The sequence below is a fragment of the Coccinella septempunctata genome, chromosome 6 (genome assembly GCF_907165205.1).
Source record: "Coccinella septempunctata chromosome 6, icCocSept1.1, whole genome shotgun sequence".
In the NCBI taxonomy this organism is placed as follows: Eukaryota; Metazoa; Arthropoda; class Insecta; order Coleoptera; family Coccinellidae; genus Coccinella; species Coccinella septempunctata.
This window is the reverse complement of record NC_058194.1, coordinates 14,111,766-14,126,596: the sequence shown is the minus strand read 5'-3', so window position 1 is coordinate 14,126,596 and position 14,831 is coordinate 14,111,766. Positions and strand designations below refer to the sequence as shown.

The 14,831-nt window shown below is 34.8% G+C and overlaps 1 protein-coding gene across 1 annotated transcript in view; it reads right to left on the bottom strand.

Moving 5' to 3' along the window:
* LOC123314905 (lachesin-like) overlaps positions 1 to 14,831 on the bottom strand; it is a 488,081-nt gene that overhangs the window by 350,403 nt on the left and 122,847 nt on the right. The gene's annotated exons all lie outside the window — the stretch shown is intronic.

Sequence of the window (14,831 nt, the reverse complement as noted above, 5' to 3'; positions counted from 1 at the left end):
CCACTCATTACTGAAAGTATAGCCTGAAAAGAACCGATCAGATTGCCTCAAACCAAAAGCATGAAGTAACTCAAATAGTACACTTTGATTCGAATATCAAAGATGTTATCGGCCTGGCATGGTCTACAACGTATAATTGAGATAAAAATATCTTCATTCAATAAGGACTTGAAAATATTATACAAGAAAAGCATCATCAATGAAAATTTTTCGGTCGGATGGTTTAGTGCCACTTAATTTTCACTTTTTATACCCAAAATTTTATTCAGTTATTTAGAAACGCCTAATGATCAACCTTTTGTGAATACCCTCGTATATTCATGTTTGGTGCTTATCAGGCATCTATTTCAATACAAAAATAAGAGATGAAATAATTCCAAATAGTTCATGTTGATTCGAAAAATCTACAAATCCGAATGAAAACTCACCTAGACCTATATTTTTACCTAGAAGGGCTTCCTTTCAGATGGTTCATATTTTTTATCATGCCATCACTCGTTGATGAACAAGATTTACGTCAATAAGTTACCTGAAAAAAAAGTATCCTGTTTAATTAGGAGCTGTGACAAAAATAATAGATAAAAAAATGTGAAGAAATGAGAATGCAGAGGCTGTATCATTAATGATTTGAAAAGTTGAAGCATCTTGAGCTCTGAATACAAATATTCACTCCAAAAATAACCTTTATGATTATTTCTCATTTCTTTGTCTTAAAAAAGTATGTTGGGCTCAGTTTCTTAAAGAGTACTCATGAGCACTCAAATTATTGTCAGAATAAGGTACAAATTTGTATGCAAAAATAAAAATAACAATTCGAATATTAAATGAACCAATCATTATCATCTTCAAGAAGAACATCAATGATTAGGAAAGTAAAGGTACTTATAAATGGAACATGAATACGAGTAAACACAAGAATCATTTGCACCTGATTCTTCTCTAAAAAAGAAATAATTGAATAATTGAAACGAACAGAACAGTGAATATGTTATAAGAGTTCTGAATGGTGAAGAAGTGAAAAGTGCATACTCCTTTTTACTAAAAGGCCAAAAATCTATCAATGAAAAATCGGTGACTATATTGGCAGAAAAATTGTCTGTCTAACTATATGCAGCAGGGCCAAGAGCTTTAATGAAGTGGTAGATTGAAAAGCCAACTTCATCCTCATCATGTTTTTTTTTCAGAAAATCCCATTGCAATAATATTCTTGTGTGCAAAAAAAATTGAATGATTATGAAAAAGAGAGACTCATAATCCTCAAAGAACATATGACATGTTTTCAATATCTAAAGAATCGTCCTCTTTAGCATTTCATGAAATTGGAGAAATTATTTTCGTTTTCGACTAGACCTTCAGAATATCTTCTTTTGTTTTCGAGTTATAGGCCAAAAGTAAAATTTCAACTTTCGTCATTATCTCTGTTTCTGTTTGTGCTAGGATGTTGAAATGAAAATAGGACCCTTTTTTGATGGCAATCCAGTGGCGTGCTATGATTTCATCCAACAGGTATAATGACCAAAGTTGAAATCGCCCAAATTTCAATTTTGGCCAATATCTCGAAAACAGAAGAAGATAAAGGAATGCAGTTGATGGCGTTATTAGTTTCTCGAAAAAAAAAAGACATGAATGGTATATTCATTTTCCTCTATCTCGTTGGGTAAAAAAGTTGTAGTTCAGGTATCACCAATTGTGCCCACCCTGTTCTACTTTATGCTATTGAAGATAAATTTTCAGAATAAGGTAATCAAGACGAGGATTCGATAATCTTTCACAATTTATTGAAACACGACAAGAGCTCTCCAGTGAAGAAAAAATGTTTTTTCTGAATAATGGCGACGAAGGTGAACCACTCTCATCAGAAACTAGCTTATGTGTTGAAATGTATTTCGAGTAATTACTCCTGATTAATATTTTATGTCATTCTATGTATAAATTGGATTACCCATTAGCTCATAAAAAATTAATCTGCAAAAACGAGTACAGTAATTGTAATTGCCCTATTTCAGTTTCTGTCACATAATTACTATCCGGGATATAATCAATTTGTATATCGTTCCTCGAAATAATATTGATGGAACAATCCATAGGCTAGTAGCCCTTACACATACTAATTATATCGCTAATGCTACTGGCTATTTTGTATGATTCTTTAATGAATAGGTACGAATATTCGTGAATTAAATTTAGTGAGGATCACTGGAGTCTCGTTTCGAGACAAGGCTTTGTTTCTTTCACAATATGAAAGATACCTACGATTTATGTAAAAACAAAGGAACTAGAGTTTTTCTAATACAACTGAACCCATAAAAAATCAGTTACGTGAAAAGATATAATAGGTAGTTGGAAGTTCGATTTTAATAATCTAAAACTTTTCTTCGAGATTATTACATCTACTTTAGAGTGAGTTGAATGAAGCCAAATTTAATATAATTATATCATTAAATTTTTTTTTCTGATACTGGACGATAGACGGAAGTCTGCTCCATTTCTTTTCACAGATCTTGGAACAAGTACGACAAACAATAAATGAAATTTCGTATGAAATATCATACCTAAATGATTTAATTAAACATCCAGAAGCAAAAAATCGGAAAAAATTCCTCGAACATTTAGAGTGTCCGTTATAATTATAAGATTTAAATATTTCACTTTCACAAAAACTTATACATGACAAGACTACGAGATATTTACGAGACTCTCGCACGAAATACGAGACGAAACTTGAGCCGGCAAGACGATACTCGAGACGAGTCCTTAGTAAAGTCTCATCTCGTTGGTCTCGAGGGCATCACTAGAATTGATGAAAAATAATAAAAGAATGTTTATCGTGGATTCTGCGGTATTCATAAGACTTGTTCGCAGAGTGGTTCAGAACGGTTGCGAAGTAAACAGGACAAGTGTAGAAAGATTCGAAAACGCTGGTCAGTTCATGTAGCCTTCTTTGAACTTATACCTAAAAATTAACCAATATAGTTGACAATTTTACGCCATCTGTCAAAGAAATTGGCCCCTGTCTTAGGTATTAGATCTCAGTAACTCAGTGTAAACATTAGATTGTTCCTTCCTCAGATGAGGAAAAATGCAATACATTTGCCAAACATCTTGCACATGTCTTCACACCAAATGACCCCTATCCTGGTATCAACGATGCAGAAGTTGAACCTTTCCTGTATGTTCCATGTCAGATGTCCTTACCAATTAAAAATTTTACACCAATAGAAGTAGCCAATGAGATAAGAAGACTGAGAAAGAAGAAGGCTCCTCGCTACTACTTCATAACGGCAGAAACTCTAAAAAGACTACCCAGAAAAACTGTCGTACTGCTCACAAAATATTTCAATAGAATGATGAGCATATTCTATTTTCCCATCAAATGGAAGTATGCTGAGGTTATAATGATAACCAAACCTGGTAAACCTGAACACAATGTGGAATCATATAGGCCCATAAGTCTGCTACCAATCCTGGGTAAACTCTTTGAAAAGCTGCTTCTTAAAAGGCTGAAAGATGACATGGTTATGCACCAACTAGTACCAGACCACCAACTAGGCTTCCGAGAGAACCACTCGACAACACACATCAAATCCATCGCATTGTAATCACCACCTCAACAAGCCTCGAAAAAAAAAATTTTGCTCAGCAGTATTTCTAGACTCATCCTAAGTATTCGACAAAGTTTGGCACAACGGACCGCTATACATCAATCCAATATGGACGTACGGCATCCAATTCTGGGGTTACGCTAAAGCATCAAATATTCAAATCATCCGAAGACTTCAGTCTAAAATACTACATTCATTGGTTAATGACCATTGGTATGTCTCCATGAGGATTTAAGAGTCCCATATGTCACCACAGAAATAGAAAATTACTCGAGGCAATATCATCAGAAGCTAGAAGGACATGCCAACAAACTGATCGACCAACTGACAGAAGATCTGTTCAACTCAAGGTTGAAAACAACCGTAATGGGTACGATCTCAGCTGGGTGGACTCCATGATGAGGAAGGAGGAGCTGAAACGTCTGAACAGTGAAGCTTCGGCTCTTCAACAACATAAGATTGACACTAAGTACATGAAACTATCTTACATTGGGTCTCTATCTTCCCGAGTGGGCAATTTGTTCCACAACTACGATGTCAGAGTGGCCTATAAATCTACTAACACCCTATATAACCTATATATAGCATACCACCGTTAAAGCAATGCGGAGTCTACAAATTGACATGTGGAGACCCAAACTGTAACGTTGTTTACATTGGAAAAACTGGTAGACCTCTTCAACAGAGAATTAACGAACACCTTCGAAGCCAAAAGAGAAGCAACTGGGATAAGTCAATATTCGGTAAGCACCTGAGATTCACCGGTCACCCTTTCGATCCGGAGAAGGATGCTAAAATCATTCATCCATCCAGCTTCGGTTTGAGGCAGTGTGTGTTGGAGGAGATGGAGATTTTCTGCCACATCGAAGACAAGACTCTGCTCGCTCTAAATTCTTTGTCCACGCACGATTTCCTCCGCCTTTTCGATATGCTTAGGATGGAACCGGCTGTGGAGGAGACAACCCCGGTAGTGAGCGACTAACGACCTCAGGACCCCGCACATTTTCACCCTTCCGTGCCCCCGCCTATGAGTTGACTGACGGTCGTGTGTCGACTCCCGTATGTCGTCCGTCGATCCGTCTTCAATGGTCGCGGTCCATCCCTGCGCGCTGTGCTCTTTACATTCTTTCGTGTGTTTGTGTTGTCTATGATTTATATAACCTAGATATTTTGACGAATTTCGAATTTGAGCTAAGTATTTTTAATATTATAGTTCATAGGATTTTATATGTCGACAACAGTGAGGACTGATCTCACTGATTCTGATTTTTCTGCTCACTTGAAAAGTCATAACAGGGCTGCTGCAGCATAAGTGGAGTAGGGAGTAAAACTCCCTATTTTCTTAAAAAATCTTTGAATCTTGAATATATCTTATTTCGTTGCAGTCGTCCTGTTACTTGACTCCTGAGGATGGTGATTTGATTCACCGAAACCGGTCGAGCGGACGTTGCTTTTGCAGTCTTCAAATAAAGTTTCACCAAAAACAAGGCTCTCTTTTCTATTCACTATGAAGAAAACCTGTCCAAACGACCTAACTGGCTAATCTTAACTATGAATTTATCAATGTTCAATACTTTCTCTTACGGCCGTTTTCAATAAACCTATCTATCCATAGTTTCAGTTACTGACGATTGGTAACCATTGGTAATCATTCTAAAATATATCTACAGATAGATCATAGAAACGAAATCCCATGCATTTTCTATCTTCAGTAACTGAAGCAATGGATAGATAGGATTATTGAAAACGGCCGTAAGTCTCTACATATAACACATTTACTTAATATTTTTGAAAGTAGATTGTAAATCTCGATAAATTCAATAAAAAAAATATATTATTATTATTATTGAGAGCATTGAATATTTCAAAAAAAAAATGTTTCTTGGTTGTCCTTTCGAATACTCCATTATGAAGAATATCAAAATTTTCGTGAAATCCAAATAAATTCCGACTTTCTAAGTGTGCTATATTTGAAATAGAACCTTAGTGATAACGTGCATTTTTCTTTTTCTTCTATGTTTCCCAAACTGTCACGTTGGAAACCTTGGGCTCGTCCATTGGACATGCACCCAGTATCAAAAGTGCATGTTTACGATGTTGCCGGAACATCAACTTTCATGATTCATGCAGATAACCTGTCACTGATTAGAACAAGTCGTTCACAACCTGATAGGATCGAGATGACCCTTAAAATGTGAACATCACGATCGCAATATAAAATACATAATTCGGAACAGGATCATATCCATGTATTTTGTGTAATTATTTGAAAAATTCCTTTTTTTGTTATACTAAAGGGATGCAAAATGTTTGCTATATTGAACTTTTTGTTGCAGTGTTCTGATAAAAGTATATCTCTTGATAATAAATTCGTATTTTCGTATATTTTATTTATTTCCTAATAAATCCAGTTAACTAGAAATAACAGTAAAATGTCGTTAAGATATATGTTTCACCCTGGTTTCGTTTCATAGCCCTACCTCCTCACGATTATTCTAGGTTCCTCACACGTAGTAACCGTTCTTTTTGTAGCAATAATAATTGGGAAAAACTAACGTTGAAATTTCATTTCAGAATAACGTTCTTCAGATACGAATGCTAAACTCAACATATCATGAGTTAGATTCTGATTAAGATTAGGAGCTTAACCTTCGTTCAATCAATGAAGCGATACATACTGTCATTAATTTAGTAGTAAGAATATTGGATTCAGAATGAAGATGCTGTGCCAAGTGAATATAAGAAATTTTATCACAGATTAAAAATAATCCTGAGTTGAATTGTTTGCCGCACACGGCAAATAGTGGCGAATATAACGTTTTCTACATCTACTACTATCTTACTATCTATTATAGAATAAGCGTTGAGGGGACATGATAACAATACATGTTTCATGGTGGTGGCTAAAGTAACGTGTTTTTGTAGTTTGAAAATCACATGTGACCTTATATGAGCTTCAAGGTCAGTAAGGGATAGGCAGAAAAAAAAAATCTTTCGTATCAAACATTTTACTCTAACATGCTCTCCATTATAATTTTTTCATCGTTATTTTTGAAATACTTTACACATGTACGTTATTTATGCAAAGGAATATTTTGGAAAGAATATCATTTTGTTGATATTCGTAATCTTTTCAAATGGAAGTATTTATGGAAACACCCTCTTTGGAGGTTGATTCAGATTACTGCGTCCATAGGCGGTCCTACGGGGGGGGGGGTACAGGGGGTAATTACCCCCCCCCCCCACAGAGCCCATAACGATTACGATTTTTTGAATTTTTCATATAAAAAAACTAAGAAAAACAATATTATAATGAAATGAGAATGAGAGATTCCTTTACAGTGCTACAGTTTACTTGGCTGAGACAGCCAGGTTTCTCGATTGATATTTAAAGCCCGTTTTCAACAGCCGAGAATTCTCTAGAAAATTTACTCGAGAATTCATGCGCCGTGAATTATATACCGTTACATACGCACTTTCGGTAGAATTCTCTGTTCAGTTGCATACAAAATAATCTCTGCCGTTTTCTTACCAAAATTTGGTAGAGAACTCTCGGCCGTTACAAACGGGCTTTAGATAGAACTTTTTTGTGAAACTCAAGTTATCCTAATCAGATTTTGCATAACTGTTTCCGCTTATGAGATACAGGGCGATGTTGGAAATTGATACTTTTCGTATCCCTCCTTTATCTCCGAAGTTTTGAGAAATAATGCTGATCTGAAAACTACGTCTGATACAAAATTTTGCGTAGAATACAGTGTCGTCTTCAATTTTTTTTTCGGGGTATGGTTTTGAAGATACGACACAAACTTATATTTTTTTCAATGGAACACCCTGTACTTTATTACTTCGTTGAATTCAGAAATGCTGAAAAACACTAAAACATCACATAATGATGATTTTAGAGAAGAAGAATCAATTAGATGATTCTTCTATCAAAGATAATACACTCATCACTAACACGAAAAACAAAACGAAGGTACTGTTGTTATGGTTTGCGTTTCCCCGATATAATATTGTTTAGTTTAGTTTTTCCAATGAGTACTAGGAATTAGAAGAAATTTTATTTAATTTATAAGCAATTTATTCATCATAGATGCTATGCTAGGAAATTTTGGATGACATGGAAACATAAAAAAAAATAATAGGGAGTTGTCAGTCAAGAATAGTTTTCAGAAAAGTCACTCCTTGAATAGACTAATTGAAATTATTTGCTTTTTATGAGTTATGATTCTGTTGATGGATTTTAACAAAATAATATATAAATAAAATTTGAATTCAGCGGTTCGTAACAGTACCTACCTAATAGCAGCACATAAATAATACAAAAATTCCTAATACAAATAAGATAGAGAAGAAATACGAATAAAATATTCATTGGTATTGATACAAATTTTCAACATTGCATAATATTTTACTAATTATAATTAAACTATTCAAATTGCTGTCCGTTTTGCCTAATACATAATTGACAAACCTTTTCAATACGTGGTATAAAGACTTTATACTTTATAGTGCATTTAATATTATAAAAGGGCTGTTTTTTAATTTCTCTATTGATAGACGAAGTTCTTCGGGACTGTTGTGTCTAAACACAATAAAAATTCATAGCGATGACAGCTAGATCAGATTTATTTTTTTCTCTTCAATGCCTACTTGATTAAACAATGCTTCCAAATGTATAGTAGCCATAATAACAACGAGGATGTTTGTATCATACATGAAATACTACTCTTAATAATCAAAAGTAATAATCCTTTTATTGGAACTTATTGGAAATTCATGGCTCACTAACAAAAAATCATTATTATGTGATGTTTTAGCGTTTTTTAGCATTTCTACATCCTACCTATATAATGTTATACATAATTATGAAGGGAAAAAAATAACGAATTCAACGAAGTAATGAAATACAGGATGTTCCATTGAAAAAAATATAGGTTTGTGTCGTATCTTCAAAACCAAACCCCGAAAACAAAAATTGAGTAGGCCACTGGATTTTACGCCGAATTTCACAAAAAAGTAAGACAGAAACGTGAAAACCGCACGGCTCTATCTTAAATAACAAGCGAGAAACCTTGGCTGTCTCACCCAAAATGGGATGCACTGTACAATTTGAAGAACAAAAAATATGGTACTGCAAATGCTAACTAAAGATACCTACAGGGTGTTATTTGAAGTCTTAATTGGAAATTTCAATTGTTCTTTCAATTATTACCCCCCCCCCCAGAAAATCAGTCTAGGACCGCCCTTGACTGCGCCTGTATTTCCTATAGGAAAGATCCATTTTTCTTATCTGATTCGGGGAAGTGCTATCAAGATTAGTTCAATTGAATTACATCCACAGATAGAAATGAATTATAGACATACGATTAGTAGTGCAATAATAATTATAATCTCATCAACGTCAATCAAAACAGGTTGCAACAATATACGATAATAGATCAAATTTCCAGTTCATTGCGTGTGCCCTCATTGTGAGAAAGATACAATCCCTACGTTGGTATTGTATTGAGGCTGCATTATTTGGTCGATACTGGTTGGAGAACATGTTTATCGTCTTCTACTCTGAATTATCAGTCAGATTAAAGCCACTCCTGACACATAGTCTCTTGTTGAGGTGAATACCATTTTGGGATCTGACATGATGTAGGCAGTTTGAACACTGATTGACGAACATTGCAAGCCAATCGGATAAGATCTGTTTGTGCTATACTGTCCAACTATTATTGTGGATGTGCACAGAAAACTGACACATAATTAGGCGAATAAGATTGATTCACTCAAACTGTTGTCACTTCTACGAATGTTTTCTTATGTACAAAAGAATCCTGAAAAAGTAGAAAATTAGGGATTTGAATCGATTACGTCTTTTTCAACACGGCTCCTTTAAGGGTAATTTCAGACCATCGCGATATCTCCTATTGAATTGATGATGACAACAAATTCAAATTATTTCATTACACATCTAGATTTCCCAAAACTTCATGCTGAAAGCCAAGTGTTTCGATATGAAAAATCGGCTGTTTTGTCATCAAACACATGACTTTGCGTTAAAATGAGAAAGGTTGTATTATTTCGATAAGTTTTGATCACTATATTTAGATCTCCTATTTCCTTTTACCTAACTTGATAGATATTTTTTCGATAATTCAGAAAAAGGTAGTTAAGCATGAAAAGGTTCAAATATGCAATCAATTATGAGGTCTTGATAGTTCGGCAAGACAAGATTTCTTTTAATATTTGCTGTTTTAATTCTTCGTATGCACTGTATATACTGGTGTACACTGTGTGCACTTGTGAGCACCAAGTGGTAGAGTCGTCGTTGGAAATCAGAAGATTTAGCGGGTTTCAAAAATGGTATACTTGTCCAAATGGCTGAGTCTCGCCGGCCGCGAAAGAAAACAAAAGAAAAGGATAGTGGAATAATCGATAGGGGCAAGTAGTGTTTTTGGCCTCGGTATTAATGAAAGTCATTTCATTATGGTTTTTTAAGGCTAATCGGCCCGGTGAGGTGGATCTCTTGGCCACCTGAGTTGGACATGCTAACCTATCCTAGGTAACGTTAGGTGAACTATCTACTGGTATATAATTTAAGGAAGAGTGTATCTATGGTCCATGTATGAATTTTGATTGGTCCGCACTCACCTCTATGTCAACACAAAAGAGACAGGTAATGGCCCGACGTACATTTCTCGCTTTTGTATAGATAGCCAATTTCATGCTGGCATTGCTCAGTCCATGTCTCTATGTCTATAGATCGTTGCTTGCATACCATAGATAGTTACCAGAAATTTGTTCATGTTTTAGCTGATAGATGCGCTGGCGTTAGTGACAAATTACGAGTATTCGATTTAAACTTGTAGTTGAAGATTGCTGAGTGAATTGATTTATGGTAGTGGTAACAGATGATTGAAATATGTAATAAATTTCTCATTTCTGATAAAAAAAATGAACCATGATAAAATATTGGCTCGGTGTAAAAGTGACTCTAAATCAATTTGTGTGATAGTACGAGATCCCGCTGCAGAATCACTACGTTCATTACGTACAGAGTCAAACACACATTTTTACATACGTTTATGGATAGGAGAGTACACTGATAACACCACAGCCTGTCAAAAGTGGCCGCAAGTAATTTTAATTAAATTAATGTTAATCAATATTCGAAGAGAAATTTCGTTCACTCCGTATTGAAATGAAATATCATCCACATCATAGCAATGCATGTAGAGAATACTAAAATCCATGGCTGCCGTTGCACACTTGGCCGCAACTACCTCGCAGCCAGGTGTAAGCAGGTAACATAATCTCGCGTTTTCAACAGATGGCAGACCTAACTTGCGCCCATTTTTTCACAGGCAGCCATATATCATCAGATTCGAAAAAAAATTAGCTTTAATTTGATATCAAAAACATCCGTGTACGTTATGAACGTAGAAATACATCGAAATGTTACCAGCTTACACCTGGCTGCGAGGTAGTTGCGGCCAAGTGTGCAACGGCAGCCATGGATTTTAGTATTCTCTACATGCATTGCTATGATGTGGATGATATTTTATTTCAATACGGAGTGAACGAAATTTCTCTTAGAATATTGATTAACATTAATTTAATTAAAATTACTTGCGGCCACTTTTGACAGGCTGCGTTGTTATCAGTGTACTCTCCTATCCATAAACGTATGTAAAAATGTGTGTTTGACTCTGTACATAATGAACGTAGTGATTCTGCAGCGGGATCTTAGACTATGACAAAAACATTATTTCGATGAATATATCCAAAAAACTGATCGATTCATTATCAACGGAATACAAATTGTCATTCCCCATGAAAAGTTGACTCTTTTGAATGAAAATATTTGCAAATTAACTCACATGTTGTAGAAATGGAGTTTACTGGGCCTTTTATGAAATATTGTCAATATTATAGACTTTAAAGCGGTTCTCAGGTGTTTGTTGGAAACAGATTATTTTCCATCAAGTCAGAAATCTGAGATTGCCGAGCTACCTTGTGATGTATTGATGTGTTTCTTTCCTCACTGAATATATATAATTATAAATATTAAAGTAAACCAGTTATTATCATCCACTATCCTAATGTATAACCTTTTTTGAAAAAATAAAAGGTATTCTTTCGTTTATTAGTGATTTATTTTTAATTTTATTGATCTCTTCATTATTTTCAATGAATGAAAAAGATAACTATTTGCCCAACTTTTTAGTCTATTACGTTATATATTATTCATAATATGAATTTAATCGCATATAATGAATGAAGGCTGTTAGTTTATTTTAAATTAACGCCTAATTTCGAACTAATGTTCGATTAAGATCGTAACATTTGTTGATTTAATCATCAGCGGATGTTATGCCTTTGGATTACTTTCGTTTATTTTTCTCCTACTGGTATATTTGAAAACTTGAAATGATTTCATTGGCAAACTTCAAGGAATCCTGAAATTTTGTCGTATCTCATTTCTCGAGAAAATCACTGCTGAACGAAATGCTTCCATTTTCCTATTATCAAATCAAAAAACATTTTAAATCATTAGTTCGATGAAACGTATTGTGACTTTGATTCTTTTTCAAAAAATGCTCCGAATGCTCCACTCCTTCTGCCGAATATTTCAAAAACTGCAGGAAGCTATAAACGAAAAAGTAAAATATAGTTTAACTTTTAACACCCTCTATCTGCGAAACTAAGTTTATAGGAAGTAGAAATTACTGGGCAATATATCCCTTAAATAATTGTACTGAATTTCAAAACAAAAAACAACCTGTATCTACTTCTCAAAAATCAATTTTGAGGTCACTATAATGTGACGTATCTACTTATTTTCACCACCAAAAATATTGGAACAATTCCACATTCCCGATTATCATCCATCCTTCGAGTTGGCATTTATGACTGTAAATTCAGCATTATCCCCACATCAGGCGGTTACCGAATTCTTCCTCAGTTATTTAATAAGAATATGTATAAGGAGCAAGCTTGGAAATGGGTACTAAAATTCTTCATATTCATTGCTGATTCATTCCGCACTCTTTATTCGATAGGCGTACAAATGTTCTTTATAGCTCGAGTCTTCCGCCTGCAAAAAAGCCCTGAACCGTAATTTTATTTATGTGTACTCCCGTGAAATTATCTTCGATTGTTGCTTCGGGCTTTCCCTCCCTTATACTTTCATACACTACCACCAGACCCTTCCCAAGTAGGGGTGGAGAAAATTGTTCGTTGAAAGGAGGCAAACTCCAGACTTCGATAAATAGTGAATTACTCTTTTCAATTTATGTTGAATATTTGCCTGATAACTTGGTGAACCCAATAGCTCTTCCGTTTTATCTTTGAGACAAATAGTCAATGAAAATCTTCCCCTGACAAAGATAATATGCGAGCGATGATGCCATTTTTATACTTGAAAAATGTTGCACGAAGTAATGTGTCAACAATGACAATGTTATTTCTATTATTACTATCATATTATAATATCCTGATTGTCCTAGGTACCGAAGAACACCACAGAAGCTCTGCGTCTGTGAGCTTGTACGAGTTCGGAGAAATAGTTGTGTTATGTGTAGGCTTTGGCAGGCCCGGATCTACAATTTTTTCAACCCGAGTTATTTTGTTCACTATTACGAGATCGTTGATTACGAATATGCAATTAGATTTTTCCTAAGATAACTATTTTGGGAAAAAAATCACTCCCATTGTTCCATTCAAAGTTATTTTTTTCCAAATTACTCATATTTGGAAAAATCTAATTGCATACTCGTAATCAACGATCTCGTATTAGTAGAAAAAATTACTCGGGTTGAAATCGTTCGAAAAATAAAAAAGTTTGTATTTAGAAGAATGTCGTTTGCAACCCGCGCTCGCCTATCGGTTTTACCCGCGCTTTATGAACGATATTATTCCGAACACAAATTGATTTTTTCAGCTACATATATCGACCGGGGTCATTTTACTCATTAATTCGAGGTCGTAAATCACGAAAAAACATCATCCTATTTTCCATCGACCATAACTTGAAAAATATATATTTTTTTTAATATCTGTTTGCATATTCGTGTTCTACGCCTTCGAATTAGTATACAGTATGAATTTGGTTTGGATCGGAGACCAAAAATATTTTAAAAAAATCGCAATGGGAAATTTTAAAAATTTTCGATCTCTGCGATTTCCACCAAAATTGGTGTATTTACTAAATCGAGGGCGTAGATTATGAATATGCGAACAGAGTTTTGCTGAAAGGATTAGTTTTTATGTTATGGTCCATAGAATATCGAAAATTTTGGCCCTTAGTTCCCCAGGCAAAGAAATTACTGGCTCTATGCTTGCGACACATTGTAGACATATCCGATCTTTTAACCTATTTCACCCAAGTGTGGCGCAAAGATTATAGAGTTAGGTTAGGTTAACTAACTCTATAATCTTTGGTGTGGCGGTCATTCGTAGATGACTGAATAATATGCAGTTAATTGATCTCTCATTAATTATAAAGATTTTTGGCATAGTGATGGTTTATCATGTTTCCTTTCTATAGTTTCGATTTTAGCCCTAGGAAATCAATTTTTTCCAAGAAAATAAAAAAAATTTAACCTCTGGTTGATTTTGGCGCCCCCTTAAGCTGGCGCCTGGGGCAAGCGCCCCGCTTGTCCCCCCTAGATCCGGGCCTGGGCTTTGGTACTGAGTCCTTACGCCACACTTACGCCGCACAGCGCTCTTAATTTTAACCCAACAGTTAACCCCTATCAACATTGACTAGAAAATTTCTTCTCTAGTCCGGTAACGAACTCAGTACTTCGCAGTACTAAGCCAACGGTTCAACCACCATGGACAATGTTACAGTGTTGACCAAGTAGGACTAATAAACCACTGAACATTCACCAGGCCTAAAGCTATAAATTTTTGGTAGGCTACTCTCCAAATTGTAACATCTTATTGCTTATTCTTTATAGAATCTTCCGATGTTGTACCACTGAAAAATTTTTGGACGAAATTTCTATAGTCATTTACAGAGATTTATTAGCTACAGCATTTTCTTTTACGTTCTGTCGAAAACGGTTCAAACCATTTTAATCGTTAGTATTTTTCTTTTATGATTTTGTTGTATAATATTCATTTCTTTTGAAATTGGTTTTGAAAGTGAACAAAATCTCTTACTTTTGGATAAAAGAAATATTAATATCGTTCTGCAATTACTATATTGCACACACTTCAATGACA